We start from the raw sequence: 15,137 nt of genomic DNA on the forward strand, positions 1-15,137 counted from the left end.
GGGGGGTCGGCGTCGTCGAGCCCCAGCGAGAGGGACGGAGGACGGGGGGAGGCGGGGAACAAAATTGAAAATGAGCATAAAAAGCATAAAAAGCGAGGCGCAGGGCAGATTGCCGTGGAACATTCTTCGGCAAAGGGGCAATTCATTTTCGTATGCTATATCAATTTCTTGCTTCGCCTCCTCGCCTCGACCATCTCCTCTCGTTCTCCTCGTTGGCGCGATCCCTACGTTCTCGCACAGCCGCCAACCTCCGATCTATACGCGTTTCATCCCTTAAAACCGTTAACTCCGCCAGACATCAAGGGGAATGCGAATTAGCCCCGGCCTCGTCTTATCCGCGCCGATAAAAATGACGATGAAAAAGACGGGCCCCGGGTTAGCGCTCTGTCGTACTTCGGTCGTCTCGTCGATCCCTGCCCACCTCCGCCCCCTCCCCCCCTCCCCCTACCCTGCCGCCCTCTTTCGCCGTGCTCTCCCAATCGAGAGTTACCTTAATGGAAGTTATGCCTTAATCGATCCCTTTCCGTCGTTTAAAAGTTTCACGTTCGAAATACTGGGCGCGCGGTGTTTACGGTGGGCGTAGTTAACGACGCTTCGCGCAAGTAACGACTTGCCGGGACGAAGGAATTAAGATTTACACGAGATAATTAAGAATTAAGCAGAACCCCGCCACGCGCGCGCGCGCGCGCGCGTTCGACGCATTTTCGTAGGGATGTACGCGCGGACGATACGTGCGTGGAATAAGTCGGACTTTTTGGTTTGACAAATAGGTGAGACACAGCCTGGAGACGAATGCGACGTATACGAGGACGCGAGCTTCCATCTCGTGCTTTGAAAAATATTTTTACAACTTTTACGGATTATACGGATTCTCCCCTTTCACTTCTCCCCTTCGCCGTCAAAATTCTGGGTATATATATTTCGCCGCGGAAATTCATCAACTTGGACGGATTCTTGTTACACAGATCTCGGTTGAATTATCAAAAATTTTTATACTTGTAAATCATTTAAATTACGGTACTGCAGATGAAAATATAAGAACGAAAAGAACGATCTTTGCAACGGGTCTCGTGTACATACATCGTCCATTACACTCGCGCGCACGAACCCTCGTACACGCGTACGCGCTCGTTTTCCAAAGCGAAGGGAGCAAAGGGTTGAAGGAGGAGAGCTCGAGCTACGATCGATCATGCATTATAGACTGGAAGCTGACACCTGGTGATAGATCGTGGTAATTAAATAACTCGTTGCGATCAGGCCGGGCTCGAGATTCGGCCCGAGAGTCGGTGGAGGAAGAAGAGGGTGGCGGTTCGGCGGCGGCACGGTCTACCAGCATGTGCACGTCGTCCCCTGGACGGGATGTAATTGACAAGGCAATTGATAATCGCCGTCGGGTTGACAGTATCTCCGAGAATTAGCGTTACGCGAGCGTCAGGGCTCCCCCCTAAATTGGCGCACAAATTACCAAGACGGTCGAGAATGTAGGATTTCGCCCGCGATCGCACACACGGCACGTGTTAGAGCCGTGTTTTATTGTAAGATAAACTCTCTGTGACCGACAGATCCGCAGTACACAATGTTACAAATAATTTCGTAAGTTCGTAGTTCGATATTTGGAAAAAACAGTTGCTAACTAATTATGATAAAAGAGAAATAATTATTTAATATGTTTGGTATTTTCCGACAGATCTGTAATTAACAAATAAAAACTTTTTTGTAATACCACTCTAAATGGCGGATTTTTATAAATAATTTGCACAAATATATATGTATAAGGTATATTGGAAGGAGAAAATAATAGCAATTGTGTAAATTTTGATATGCGCGCGTAATTCGTAACTTTACAGAAAGCTTAACGTATTATTCATCCAAGGCCAATGGTCAGTCAACCTTATCAGAAAATCGAGAGTCGAGGTCAGCGAGGTAGCTACGACCTAATTAATAATCGCGACTCGGCTCCACTCGACCTTAGGGCGAGTCGACTCGCGGTCCAGCGGCGTTTAATTATTTCGACGTGAAATATGTATAGCGGGTAGTCCGCAGAAAGAGAGAGAGAGAGAGAGAGAGAGAGAGAGAGGGTTGGTCGAAGCTGCGAAGCGACTGGGTAACCTTATTCGCCATTGTCGAGCCGAGGAACAGGGTAGGAAGGGCTTTGCTGGGGGTGGAAGCGAGATACGGAGCCGGCCAAGCCGGCAAAAAAACACTGCCTTCTGTTTAATTTCATTTTTAACTTGAGGCTATATTTAATTAAGAAATATCACAAAACTCAGTGTATATATATATATATATATGCAAAATGGCCGACAAATGGGTTAACCCACCTACCCATCGACTTGTCACAGCACAGAGGAAGAACGTGGGCGATTGCAGCGCGGAGCGAGTGTAAATTAAAAAAAACCACGGCCAATTTGCGCAGAACGATCTCACGCTTCGAGAAGAAGGAGAGAAGGAAAGGCGCGCAGCGGGGAAGGTGCAAAGGAAGGAGGAAGGTCGGAAAGAAAGTTGCAGAGCAGAGTGCAGGGGGTGTAGGCTCTCACCCCCTCAACGTGCGCTTCGGCATCGGCGAATGTTGCGAGAACGCGTTGCGAGTTCACGTGCGCATTATCGGGCTAATTTGTATGTAACTTTAATTCGGTTCTTATCACTTTGAAGCAAGCTCGCACAACAGTGGCCGTTGCGTTCGCGAAATAATTATTTGTCGGCACAAAGTATTCAGATTTTTTCGTGCGGTAATGTTACCGCATATATAATGATATAACGATATAATGAATATAACGCATAATTAAATACTTTTCAGTATAAAAAGAAAATAATTTCGCCAACGATCGATCAAATTGTCATCGTGAAAGCATAATACATGACATCGCGCACGCATATACTTATATATATGCCTTTTGCGTGATCTAAGAATTATATTCGCCATTTAACGATTAACAAGTATGCTTTGCCCAACGGAATGTAAATTCGAAATACACCTTCCGCGATGCATCAAGCTTGTTTCTCGTTCCACCCTTTTTCACGCAAGGCTGCACGGATTTGTGCGTGCCTCCTCCCCCGAAATGGCCTCGAGAATGAGGGCTGATTATATTTATTCGTGTACGATGGCTGAGCATATTTTCGGTTCTTCTGATGTCTCTCCGCGGATGATCCCAAATTGCCGGGTAATGGCGGTCTCGGCGTTCGTCGGAGTGGTTACCGACAACCAAGAAGCGGACCGGCAATGCGAAGCGGCGAGGGTTTGTAATTTCTGCTCGGTGACGCGAGATCACCGTGCTCGGCTTTGACTCGAGCGAGTAATTTCGCCTATTAACTTTACGTCCTAATTACCGATATACCATTGTGTGTTGCGAGTGCTGCTCGAGAGATCGCTCCGAGTTATCGGCGAAATTTAGGTGCGCGATTTAACTGACGTAACTCTTCTCTGTGAAATTACGAGAGGGAAGACGAATCTCGCTAAGCTAGGTAAAAACCGCTTTGACAAAAAGCCAGCTCACTTTTATTGTCTGCCGATAGGCAAATATTGCATATACAGTTTAAAGCAAATGTCGTTTATTACGTCTGAATGAGCAAGAAAGACCTCGGCAACTCGCAATCGTTCTCCCTCCGCGGCCGCGAAGTGCAGCGAAACAACCCGCACGACATTATTACGTTTCGCGCTCTCGCATCGACCAAATCTTAATTATTTGCAATTTTACGGACGGCGGAACGTAATTATAATGCGAGCAAAGGACCATATCGCCGTAGGGTCGCGTGGTTGGTAGCGCAGTTACCTACCCCCTGACCTCCATCCGCCCGCCGGCCACCCTTTTCTCCTCTCGCTCTCGCACGTCCTCTCTCCGTCGTGCGTTTTCGCCCTTCTCTCTCGATCCCCTGGTATTCCTCTCCTTCTCTCTCTCTTTCTTTCTCTCGCTCTCTCCTTCTCCTTCCTCAACGACCCTCCTCAGAACCGGCGGTGCACTCGCCGTGAGCATTTCATCAGAAGCGCCGTTGAGTTCCACAGACCACTTAACTCATAAATGAGGGATTATTTCATCGTGTAATCGCGTATGGACCAAAAAGCATTACAATTAACGCTAACCAACTACGCGGCGACGCCATGCACCCGCGGCACCGCGACGTCAAATAGAAACACGCCGCTGGGTTGCCGCGATGCTGTTGCGCGTCGCGTTGCCTTTGGATATTATTTTGAATTTATTGCGACGAAAGCTTCGGTTACATCCCTGCGTGGAGCGCTTAGGATTTTGAAGATGACGCTTTGTTCATGCGATTAGCAACAAACTTCTGCAAATGCGTATATTTAACGCACTCCTGTTCATTATTCGACTCTTTTGTGCTAAACTCGAATTAATACACGAATTAATATCTGATTTTTATTATCTTGAATTGACGGACTATATAAATCGTCGTGAGCTTTGATGAAAATCTTACATTTATTGAAATTCACAATTAATTGGAAATATCACAATATTCTCAGTAAAATCTATTATTAAAGTGAGGAAAGGCGTACACGGGACAAGTTCTATTCAGACAAGGATTTACATACACACATGGATTGCCATAACGCAATCATCGCGATTCTCCAATTTCGCGTAGAGCGTTACACGAGGCTCGGTGCGAAGCGAGGTAAATCGGGCGATCTAAATCAATCGTACGGCCGATTAGGCTCCTTTCCAAAACAAGATGGCAGGAAGACGCGGGATTTATCGCCCCGCGCGGTCTTTGACGGCGGAAGCGGTGGAGCCGACGATTCTCCACCTTCTTTCGCACGTGATCGATCCGCTCTTTTCCACCCTCAAAGCAATAATCCTGACTGGAGTTAATATATATCGCGAGATGGAGGAAGAGATGGAGGGGGGGGGAACAAGTCGAGGTGGGGATCGGGAGGGTGGGCAGAGGAAGAAAGAGCCACGCCAATACATCACTCCGTCGGCCGTTCGGCGCGGCAGACCCGCCAAAATAGCAATTACCCCCGCGGAATCAAATGAAATAAAATTGCATTATCTGGCATGCCATGGCGCGATCAATCATACACCCTTTAGTCGGCCCTCGCCGAGGCGGGCACCTTCCGCCCGGTCCCCCGCCGCCGCGCCCGCCAGTCGGTCGTTCTTTCTGGATACCTGTCTATACCTGTGTATGTGGTGCGTACGTGTGTTACAGATCCCGCCGCCCGCCCGGGCCCGAAGAAAGTGCCGACGAAGACGAAGAGGATTCCATTTGGCGCGACTTGCGCGATCGGTCATTGGCTGACGCGAAGAGAAGTCGTCCCTTGAATCTTTCGTCGAAGATGGAGGTTGCGGACGAAGCTGAACGGCGCACTGTCGCACCGCGAGATTAATTGCTCGATGCGTACTTACCTAATTCTCCATATTCTTTTGTTAGAAAAAAATTCGACATTTTTCATTCAACCACAATAACATAGCTTTCAATTAAATAAATTAAATAAATTATTAAAAAATATACAAAATATTAAATAAACGTTCACATGCTATCATATTCTCTACTATCGTCTCAGATATTAAAAAATATTGACGATAGCAATAAAAATAATACCAGGATCACGGATATTAATTTCTATTGTCATATCTATTATTGACGGCGAAGCACGAATTTGATAAGCGGTTCCTTTCATTACTCCCGAAACGTTCGGGGAGATACACAAAAGCGCACACGAGCGAGGCTTTTATACCGAGCAACGCGATAAGTTGGTACCGCCTCGGAGCAGCGGTATGATTATTACTATTGCTATTATTGTTGCGGTTACATCGACCGCGATCACTCAAACTCGTTAAAACTTTCGGCATTAGTACCTACTTCGGCCTGCATTCCACCCTCCTTCGTGCACTTTCCGCCCATGACCACCTTCGCCCACTCTCCCACCCTGGGCTGCACCCCAGTCGCATAATACGTACACATATACACACATACACATCTATATCTACAGGTATTATACCACACGCATAGCGTTACTTGGCGAGAACTTCTTCCGCGATACCGCGCTCCGTAAAATTGAGAGTACGGCCGAGTCGCCGAAGAGTTTCGCACGTAAAAATATACCGCTCCGTCGTGAAAGATCGTCATTACGTATACTAATTAATGCTAATAATTTTGCAACCAAAAGACAACGAAAACCGTCGCAAAAGATTATTAAAGTATACTATCAAAGTGTATATCTTTTTTAAGAAATTCCATAAAAAATTGTCAATCACTAGCTTAAAATCTGAAATTTTTTTTCGAACAAAATCGATTAATAATTTCTGCTCGTTTATTTAAATCGGTGGCGAATCCCCGCTTTATTGTTCGCATCGTTCGATTGCCGCATAACCATCGCGTTTTTCTCAGAAATTCCACCTGGATTCAGCGCCACCATAATTCCAGGCTACGGCACAGATATATTGGACGTACGTCCAATTCTTTTTCACTTCCTCTCGAAAAACGGGCGCTCGTAAACACCGTGAAGGCCACGACGGTGGCATGAGGTATGAGCCTGGCGTGCGGACGTTAGAAAGTATCTAGGAATACGGAATTAATCGCCCCTTTCTGTTCCATCCAGCGCGCTCGTACACATGCATAATACGCATACGGTGTTACCAGTGTGGAGATATCCGCAGGTGGAGTGGTAGCCGCCTCGGCTCGGAGAAAGGAACGGCGATATAAAAATAGATATGACCCGGAGAGGGGGAGCGAAAAAAGGGGGAGCAGGGGTGGTTCGAGCAAAAAGGCGAAAAGTGCAGGGGCGGACGATGGAGAAAGACAGAAAGACGGGAGAGGGACGGCGGCAAAGAGGGAGGGAGGGTGAGCGGCAAAAGGGAGAAGGCGCGGAATGTATGGAGATTCGGAGTCATGCGATTCAACTATAAAACTCGGCGAGTTTTGCAGCTGGCGAGGCGTCGTACCCCTCACTCTCGCCCCCTTCCTTCGCTACCCCACCGACGCCACCCCGCGCCACCTCGCTCCCTTTCCTTTCCGCCGTTCCGCGGTTATTTACGGTTTGATTCGCCTTATCTTCCCAGCCACCCCCAACTCCGCCGTCCTTTCTCTCGTATTCCTCGCCTCGGCCCGTACCCCGAAAACTACCTCCCCCCTCTCTCTCCCTCCCCCCTTTCGCCCTGTAAAAGATAGTCGAATCGCGCGGCCACGGACTCCCGCATCGCGCTTGTTGTTAGTGGTGGCCATTTCCGGTAGGCTCGATATTTTATCAATCCGACGTGTGAAACACGACGCCAAAGTCTTTCTTCCTTTTCGTCGTGCAAGTTGAAATTTATGAAACAATTTAGATTCGAGTAAGTATTTATAGACTTGAACGTTTAATTTTTTTTTTAATTTCGTAACATTTTTTATTCGTAATACTTTGATTAATCGTGATTACTTTTAATAAAATTAAGAGAAACATTATTGTTGTTGAGATTCAGATTATTTAATGTGAAATTAATGTCACTGCAAATTATTAAAAATCTGTCAGTTTGACCACTACATATCAGAGATACGGGAAAATAGCTTCGGAACTAACCATTTGTAACTTTAACGTACCTACAATTTTACAGCTCGTTGACGTTCAAACAACGAATGCAAATTCCAAGCCAATTAACGAAGGCTTTTCGTCGATTTAGAATCGAAACACCGCTGTAATTCGCCAAGCCGTTCATATTCCAAGCCGTACACTGGATTACATCTCCAAAGCAAATACTTGCGCCTCGTTAAGGTAACAATATTCAAACAGGATCTGCCTTAACTGTTGCGCAGCTTGTTTTGGTTTGGTCCTTCGACTTATCCGTCCTGCATTATTCTCCTCGTAGCTACCGAGGAAATGGGAATATCGAGAGTTACTCAACTTCTCATCGCATTAATTCTTCAGCAAGAAATTAAATATTCGAGTCAGAGGCGTGGACGCGCGGCAAGATGTGCACTGGAATTAAATAACTTTTTAAGTAACGTTTCGGCTGAATTGCAACTTTTTATTTCAGTTCTTATTTCTATTTATTGCAACGCGTGCAGTACTTCACACTGGTCGATTTGCATTTCGCGCAATGAATTCGACATTTACCGCTAGATCTTTGCTTATAATCGTGTTAACGAGAATACGATCGTATTAAAATTCACTCATACTTGTTCTGCTCAATATACAGTTTGTAATTATATATTAAGTATATATATTAGAGAACAAATATGAAAACAATGTTCACATCAGATTAACAATATCAAAAATTGAATTTGTCGGTTCTAATTATCGACCTATTGGTTGCCATCGATCTATCGTGTCTATCGTGACCGATTTCGTACTACGATAAAATTGAATTTCAAATGGAAAGGTGCGCGAAATACGGAAAATCGCGCCTACTATATCAACGAGCGTCAACGTGTGAATGCATTTCCGGCAGTGTATGCATTCAATTACACCGAGCACATACGGATATATCCGCTGAAGGACTCGCGCGACGTCTTAGGAATTCTACCAAGCATTGAGCTCACAGGCGGATACGGTCGTCTGTGACGGCCTTCTATCCGTCTGTTTATCGTCTATTCCGACATTTGAACAAGCGAGCCTCTTCCTTCGACCGCGAGCACCGGGAGTCGTCGTCCGGCGATCTCAAAAGCCCCTTAGTGCCGTTTCTTGGCCGGTGTCCCCCTACGTCCAAGCGAAATACTCCTTGAGGATCAAGGGAAGGAAGGTCAGCGTCTCAATGGACCAGACAAATCGCGGAACATCTATCCGTCGTATACGTATTTTGATTAGCTCAGTGGCAAACGCGGCTTTGACGTGTATAACACGACGTTGTAAGTACTCAATTACTCACTATACGAAATAATTAGCTCGAAATGCTTCGCTCAGAACTCAAATCTGCTATTAGACTGCCCAGTTTCTATATTTGAAATATCGCATTCTCCGTGTTCCTTTTAAATATGAAACGCTTCGTTTGTGTGTATTCCGACGGTCGAGAAATTAGGCGCGACCAATGGGATATCATCACAATTAGTACTCGTTAATTTATTCCGACGATACGTCAAAAGCGACCATTACAATCGTCCGTGCAGGCACGACCCGCTCGTTGACTCGTTATAAGACTTCCACCGTTATCCCGCTCAAGATCCACCACGGCTTATCGATATTCGGGATCGTCTGGCGGTCTAAGAACAAGATTTTCATGGGATCTCGTGGAAGTGAACGCCGAGCTTTGGTCGTCGCGTCAAAGACGAGGACAGAGGGTGGATGAACGCGTAAGGGTGACTGGGGGAGGGAGGGAGGAAGAGAGTGAGAGAGAGAGAGAGAGAGAGAGAGAGAGAGAGAGAGAAGAGAGACCGAGAGATGAAGAGCTGCCGGGTACAAATGCTTTCGCTATCAGTTGGGTCTGGCAGCGAATCCTGCCTATCCATCCATACCACAATGCGGAGATATTAATTATGAGATATTACGATAAGACCCGAACAATACGCCCGTATTGAATGAGCGATCTCCTCCTTCTGCGCGATGCCACCGCGTGGAGAAACGTGTCTTACCACCCCACCTCGCCTCGCCTGTGGCTGCGAAATCTACATCTAACGCACCTACCGATACACACGCACGCATATGCGCGTGTGACTGACGAGTTTCGACGTAAGTGCACGTAAGACGGCTGTTTACTGATTTCATAACATCGCCTGAATCAGACGTTGCCGTTGCATTGTGCTGCCGACAAACTTCTCTCGCCGATGACGACTGCTAGCCGTCTCGTTACATTATTAATTGTAGCTGTGTTTAATAGATCTTTTTTATAATTACAATATATTTAAGGATTTTTGAGTATATCTATGTTTTTTCTTTGTGTATTCATATATAAGTCCTTAAATTTTTACTTATATTATGAGAATTGAGTAAGTGTTCTTTCAAGACAAGTATATTTCGTATAACAACATAATGTTATAAAACTTCTCGTATAGAGTGCATTTTATCTTAGTATATATAGTGAATGAGAAATATGGTATTAATTCGGCGTTTACAATTCCGTCTCGTCTGTCGTTCAACATTTTTGAATGGCTATCTGTCAGGCGCGCCTCGAAACAATACTCTTCGTGAAACTGATAGCGCTTATCACACAAATTGCATTTTGCAACGATCCATCGCTCCGGTGTGAAACATCGCCACTGTACGACATGGCAGTCGCTAGAGTCATGCGCTATCTGATTCATCGTTAATTATTGAACAAAAACTGAATAAGATTGCTTTTTTCTTCTTGCTAACTGTTAACCACAATCAATTTTATTACAATTGCCTTACAATTTTAGCTTTACTAGAGTGTGAAGTACACTAAACGTGTCACATCAACTACAGCATGAAGAAATATTCGGTTGTAGATCGAAATTCGGTGACGAGTCTTCGCTAAAACGTAAATATTGATATATAAGTTGAATGTGCCTAACAGTCGACTCATATTGCTATATGTCTAGCTATTCGATCATTATCGTAAGAAATTCCGTTTAAATACATGCCAAATCCTGACAATTGACTATTATAACGATTCTTACAAATATTGCATTTTGCAATGGACCAATCTTTTGATGTGAAATATTTCCATACTAGGCTATTGGATGAGCGGAAATAATTATTTGCCATGGCTACATTGTTAATTATTTCATAAACTATGAGTAAGTATGCTTTTCTCCTTGTTGGCCGCTGACCAGGACAAATTTTATTATAATTACACTTTTTAATCTTACTTAATTTATTACAATATTGTCGCAACTAATTACAGTAATGCCATGTTACTTCCGCATCTCGTAGAGCATGTATTACTAAACGTATCACATCAGCTATATAATGGAAAAATGTTAACCAAAAGTCGATATTGTCCGCATTTCAAAATAAAAGCACAGTTAGTTTTTAATTTAATGTTTTGACTCAGTATATCTCCTATTAAGGATGTATCTTAGACATTAAAATACATCGATAATAAGAGACAAAAACATTAAAAAAATATCAAGAAGATAATAACTTTTCGTTTTGTACGGATATAAATATTGTCTGTATAGGTATTCTGTATTTTTTTGAAGATTAACAGTCATTATCATGTGATGAGTTTGATTATTGAAAATAATGTTTTCTTTGCCGTTTTATGATTTCTCTCAAGAATTGTTCTAAAAATAACGGATAATTATTCTTAAATCAATTTCAGTTGCAAAATTTATTTAAAAATAAAATGCTAAGTTATAACAGAGACTTTATAAAATTTAAAAAAAAATTATGTACATATATAGAAATATATTCGTACATTCATATTAAAGAATAATGAATAACTCGAAAATGTTTATCTTTATTCGCATTATTTTTCTGATTGCTGACATAAATGATATATAAATTCTAAATTAAAGTATATTCATGTTTGATAAACAATAAAACTTATATAATAAGATACCTATATTTTTCGACTTTACATTATCTTCAAAAACAAGTCGAGATTTACCTTCACAATATGCAACGTAAATACTTGCCATTGAATTGACGAAACGGATCGATGAGCTCAACCGTGGTTAAAGGATTCGTGATTACGCGAGGATTCGGGGGGAGGGGGGTAAGGATCGTACTTCAGATTCCTTTTACGAGCTCTCGTACCGCGGATTTACGACTTATCGCGAGGCGCAAAATGCTCGCGATCATCCATGTGACGACCCGAAGTTCCTCAATATGATATCGTTCGTGGAAAGACTCCAGTTTAAATCAAATCACCGTCTTTGAACTGTTGACAATCTCTAGCCACTAATTGCTTATCATTTTCGCTGATATATGTACTTACATATATCAGCGAAATATATTTATATTTATGTGCAATTACTTTGTGATTTAATCCAATTGCTTCGTTTATTCTATAAGATGGACAATGGTATTCGTATTTCATTTTTATACAAGATAAGCACAAAATGAGCAATATTACGGCTAAAACAAAGATGATAATGGATCAGTATCTGAAATAAAGTTCTATCAACGAGACGTTCGCTTTCACGTAGAAATACGTGCAAGCCAAACCTTATTCGACATTGTTCGCAGCCACGTCCATCGAACTATTCGAACTTACGGGAGTGCTTTCGAGACATTGCTTCACGGAATATGACTTGGAGTACAGATTCTGATGGGTTGGCCAGGAACAGGGGGGAGCAGGCGAGGAGAAGCTGGTCTCTCCCTCAAGATGGCGCCGCTCGCGAAACTTTATTAGATATTTTCTTCAATAGGATAGAAATGCAAATAACAGTTGTCAAGTAACTTCCTCCGAGAGAGTAGGAGAAATAGTGCGAGGACGCGAGACGGAGAACGAACACGGGGAAGAAGATTGAGAGGAAGTGAGCGAAGGAAGACGCTGTCGGAGTACCAATATTGAGCCGTGGTAAAAGTCCAAGTCTCTCCCTTTCCCACTCCCCCTCCCCTGTCCCCCTCCTTTTCGCCATCCGTCGTCTTTTCCGCCGCTCCCGCCGCTCCTCCGACCTTCGTTCCCTCGTCAGTGAATATTGTAGAATATTGCATTTCAAGATTTCCTCCTGGGATACAGTCAGACGCATTAACCCTTTGGCAAACGAGGAGAAATTTACGAGCGAACGGGTCTTAAGGAGTCTGCGAGAGCTACGGCGACGACGACTTTCGATCCGGCAACGAACTGCAGGTCATTCGCGTTCATTTCCTTCAGATTAACATTAACGTTCCGTCCCGAAGTAATCAATGACTGTCTACCGCGCGGATGAAGCATCGTTCCGATCGTAAATATATTATTGTAGACTGCACATTTCCCAAGTATGAATCGCAAACATACATCTACAATTTATCTCTTATTCTTTAAAAACAAACATCACAATTATTACATTTATGCCCATATATTACGTAAAACTATATTGACGGTATTGCTGAAATAGAGAACCGGATATTACAATTGAGAAAATTTCTTCCTTATTGCTTCAGAACGTTTAAAATGATTGATTAGTTATGCGATGGCAGCCAGAGCGAAGCGTGAAATTATTAATACGGACCACACTTCGTTATGTGACAGTCGCGGGGCTAAATGAACATCCGCCAATACAATTGGCAATCCGATGATCATCGCTATTTCTGTCTCTGATTCAATCATGTTGAGTCACGAGAGGAATATAACCGAAAGTAATTTTTCCACAACAAGTCGGGCGTCCTACGTTCATTAATCTTTCAGATAGCGGCGCGCGCTGTAAAGACTCTGTCATCAAGCCGCAACTAATTAACGTTAATTTCTACGTGCACATTCGGGGTTCCTATAATGTGGTTGCAAAAAGATATTTTCGGGGCACCTTTCCCGCATTATTCTACCTCAATTCACGAGCGATTTACTCCGGTAAGTATTTTGTAAAATCTGCATTCCCTCATTCTAATTTGTGTCTCTTGAAACGAGGCTAACTGAGTAAATGAAAGTAACGATGGCGAGGAGGGAAGACGGGGCAACGAACAGAAACTCTACTCGATGTGCGTCCATATTTTTGCATCGCGGCGCTCTAGCCGCCGTTGGTTCTCGCGGCCGCTGCGTTTCTCGTGGATTTTATAATTAATTATCTTAATGCATTCGATTCGAGAATCATGCCTCTCTCGCCACCCCCTCCCCCACCCTTTTTCCCTCCCTTCTACCTTTTCGTCGGTTTCCCTCGGTAAACCTCGCCGAACGCGACAGAATGTTTTCTCGCTTTTTCTCCGTTGGTAAGAGTAACATTACGTTAATGATAATTTTCATCTCGCGCAGGCATACAATTAATTATACGAAGAGCGAATATGTAATGTGACTTTTTTAAGGCGGCATGCGCTCATATGATTAGTGTGTGCAGCACTTCCTTGCAACGAGAAAAAAAAATAGCGCGGATAATGCCTCGGTATAATTAGTTAATTTCTTTATCAACCCGCGCCAAAAACGAGCGGCGCGGGCTTAAAATAATTTTCTGATTAATAATGATTCGTTGCACATATAATCACGGAAACTATTGTCAAAAAATACGAGAAGTAATAATTACAATGATAATAAATTACAATAAATTAATCTCACGAATCATTTGACAAACGCTGTTATTGGGATGTGAAGCACCTGTCTTTTTCTGTCGCCTCCAACGAGAGATCGGTCGCCACTTTGCATTCCTTATTGCCGGGTGGCGTAATAAGGAGAAGATCCGTGCCAATAATATCGTGGCTAAAAATACAACGCTTTACGATCGGCCGTACGTCCTCGATAATTAAACCACATTCGACGGTGACGTAATCCGCGGCCGTTCATAAGCGGATCACGAAGACCGCGTATGGATTGTTGGCGCGTGCCGCAATTGACACCGGGCCACCGTGTACAAGAATACCCCGGGCGATCATATCGGGTCAATTGGTCCCGCGGTGAGTAATCGTCGTAAGTCAGTGACACTCTTTTAACAGCTTAACGATTCACCTACGCTGTCGGCACACAGCGTCAGCATCGATTACTTCAACACGTCGCAGAATCCGTCTTACAATATCGTCCGTCTTTTTTCGTTAGAAAACAATAATGCAGTTCTACTGATTTGAATCATTTTGAAGAATGAATCGACATAAGCGTTGTTAATTAGTTTCTGCAGAAATACAAATTGTTTTAGTACTGTAACAGTGATTTAAATAACAAGTCTATTTCACAAGTTCGACTGTATCTTTTTTTTTTTTAATTATAGAATATTCCACACAATAATATTTCCACTGTTCATCGTTACGACTGCCAACTATAACATTACAGTAAAACAGATTTCAGACATATTTGTAGAAACAATAAGCAATCCTTTTAATTAATTAGAGAAAATTCCTTGAGCGAACATTACGTTTCACAGATTAATAATAATGCAATGAAATGCAAAGCAAAGCATTCGGGTAGGAATAATAATTGAGCTGACTCAATAATAACACTGAATTGTATTATAAAGTGCTATTGAGGGCGTTTTATTGTGATAAAAGCGCAATTTCGAATTATAATCAAAGGCTTATAATCAACTACAGCGTCTGTCGTCAGACATACTTACATATACGTAAGTTATTCGTACTGATTTCATTCACACATTCACACACACATACACACGATAATGTGTCGTGTTTAAATAATACTTAAATGCACGAAATGAGTAGATCCTTCCCCAAAAAGCCCGCGACAGTCCCGCGAGAA

General features: G+C 43.3%; 1 pseudogene; it reads right to left on the reverse strand.

The window, feature by feature from the left end:
* The window catches only part of LOC105454364, a 13,663-nt pseudogene extending 7,810 nt beyond the window's left edge, over window positions 1–5,853 (reverse strand).
* Window positions 5,854–15,137: the final 9,284 nt, after the last annotated feature.

This window comes from Wasmannia auropunctata, unplaced genomic scaffold (assembly GCF_000956235.1).
Source record: "Wasmannia auropunctata unplaced genomic scaffold, wasmannia.A_1.0 LD335986.1, whole genome shotgun sequence".
Classification (NCBI taxonomy): Eukaryota; Metazoa; Arthropoda; class Insecta; order Hymenoptera; family Formicidae; genus Wasmannia; species Wasmannia auropunctata.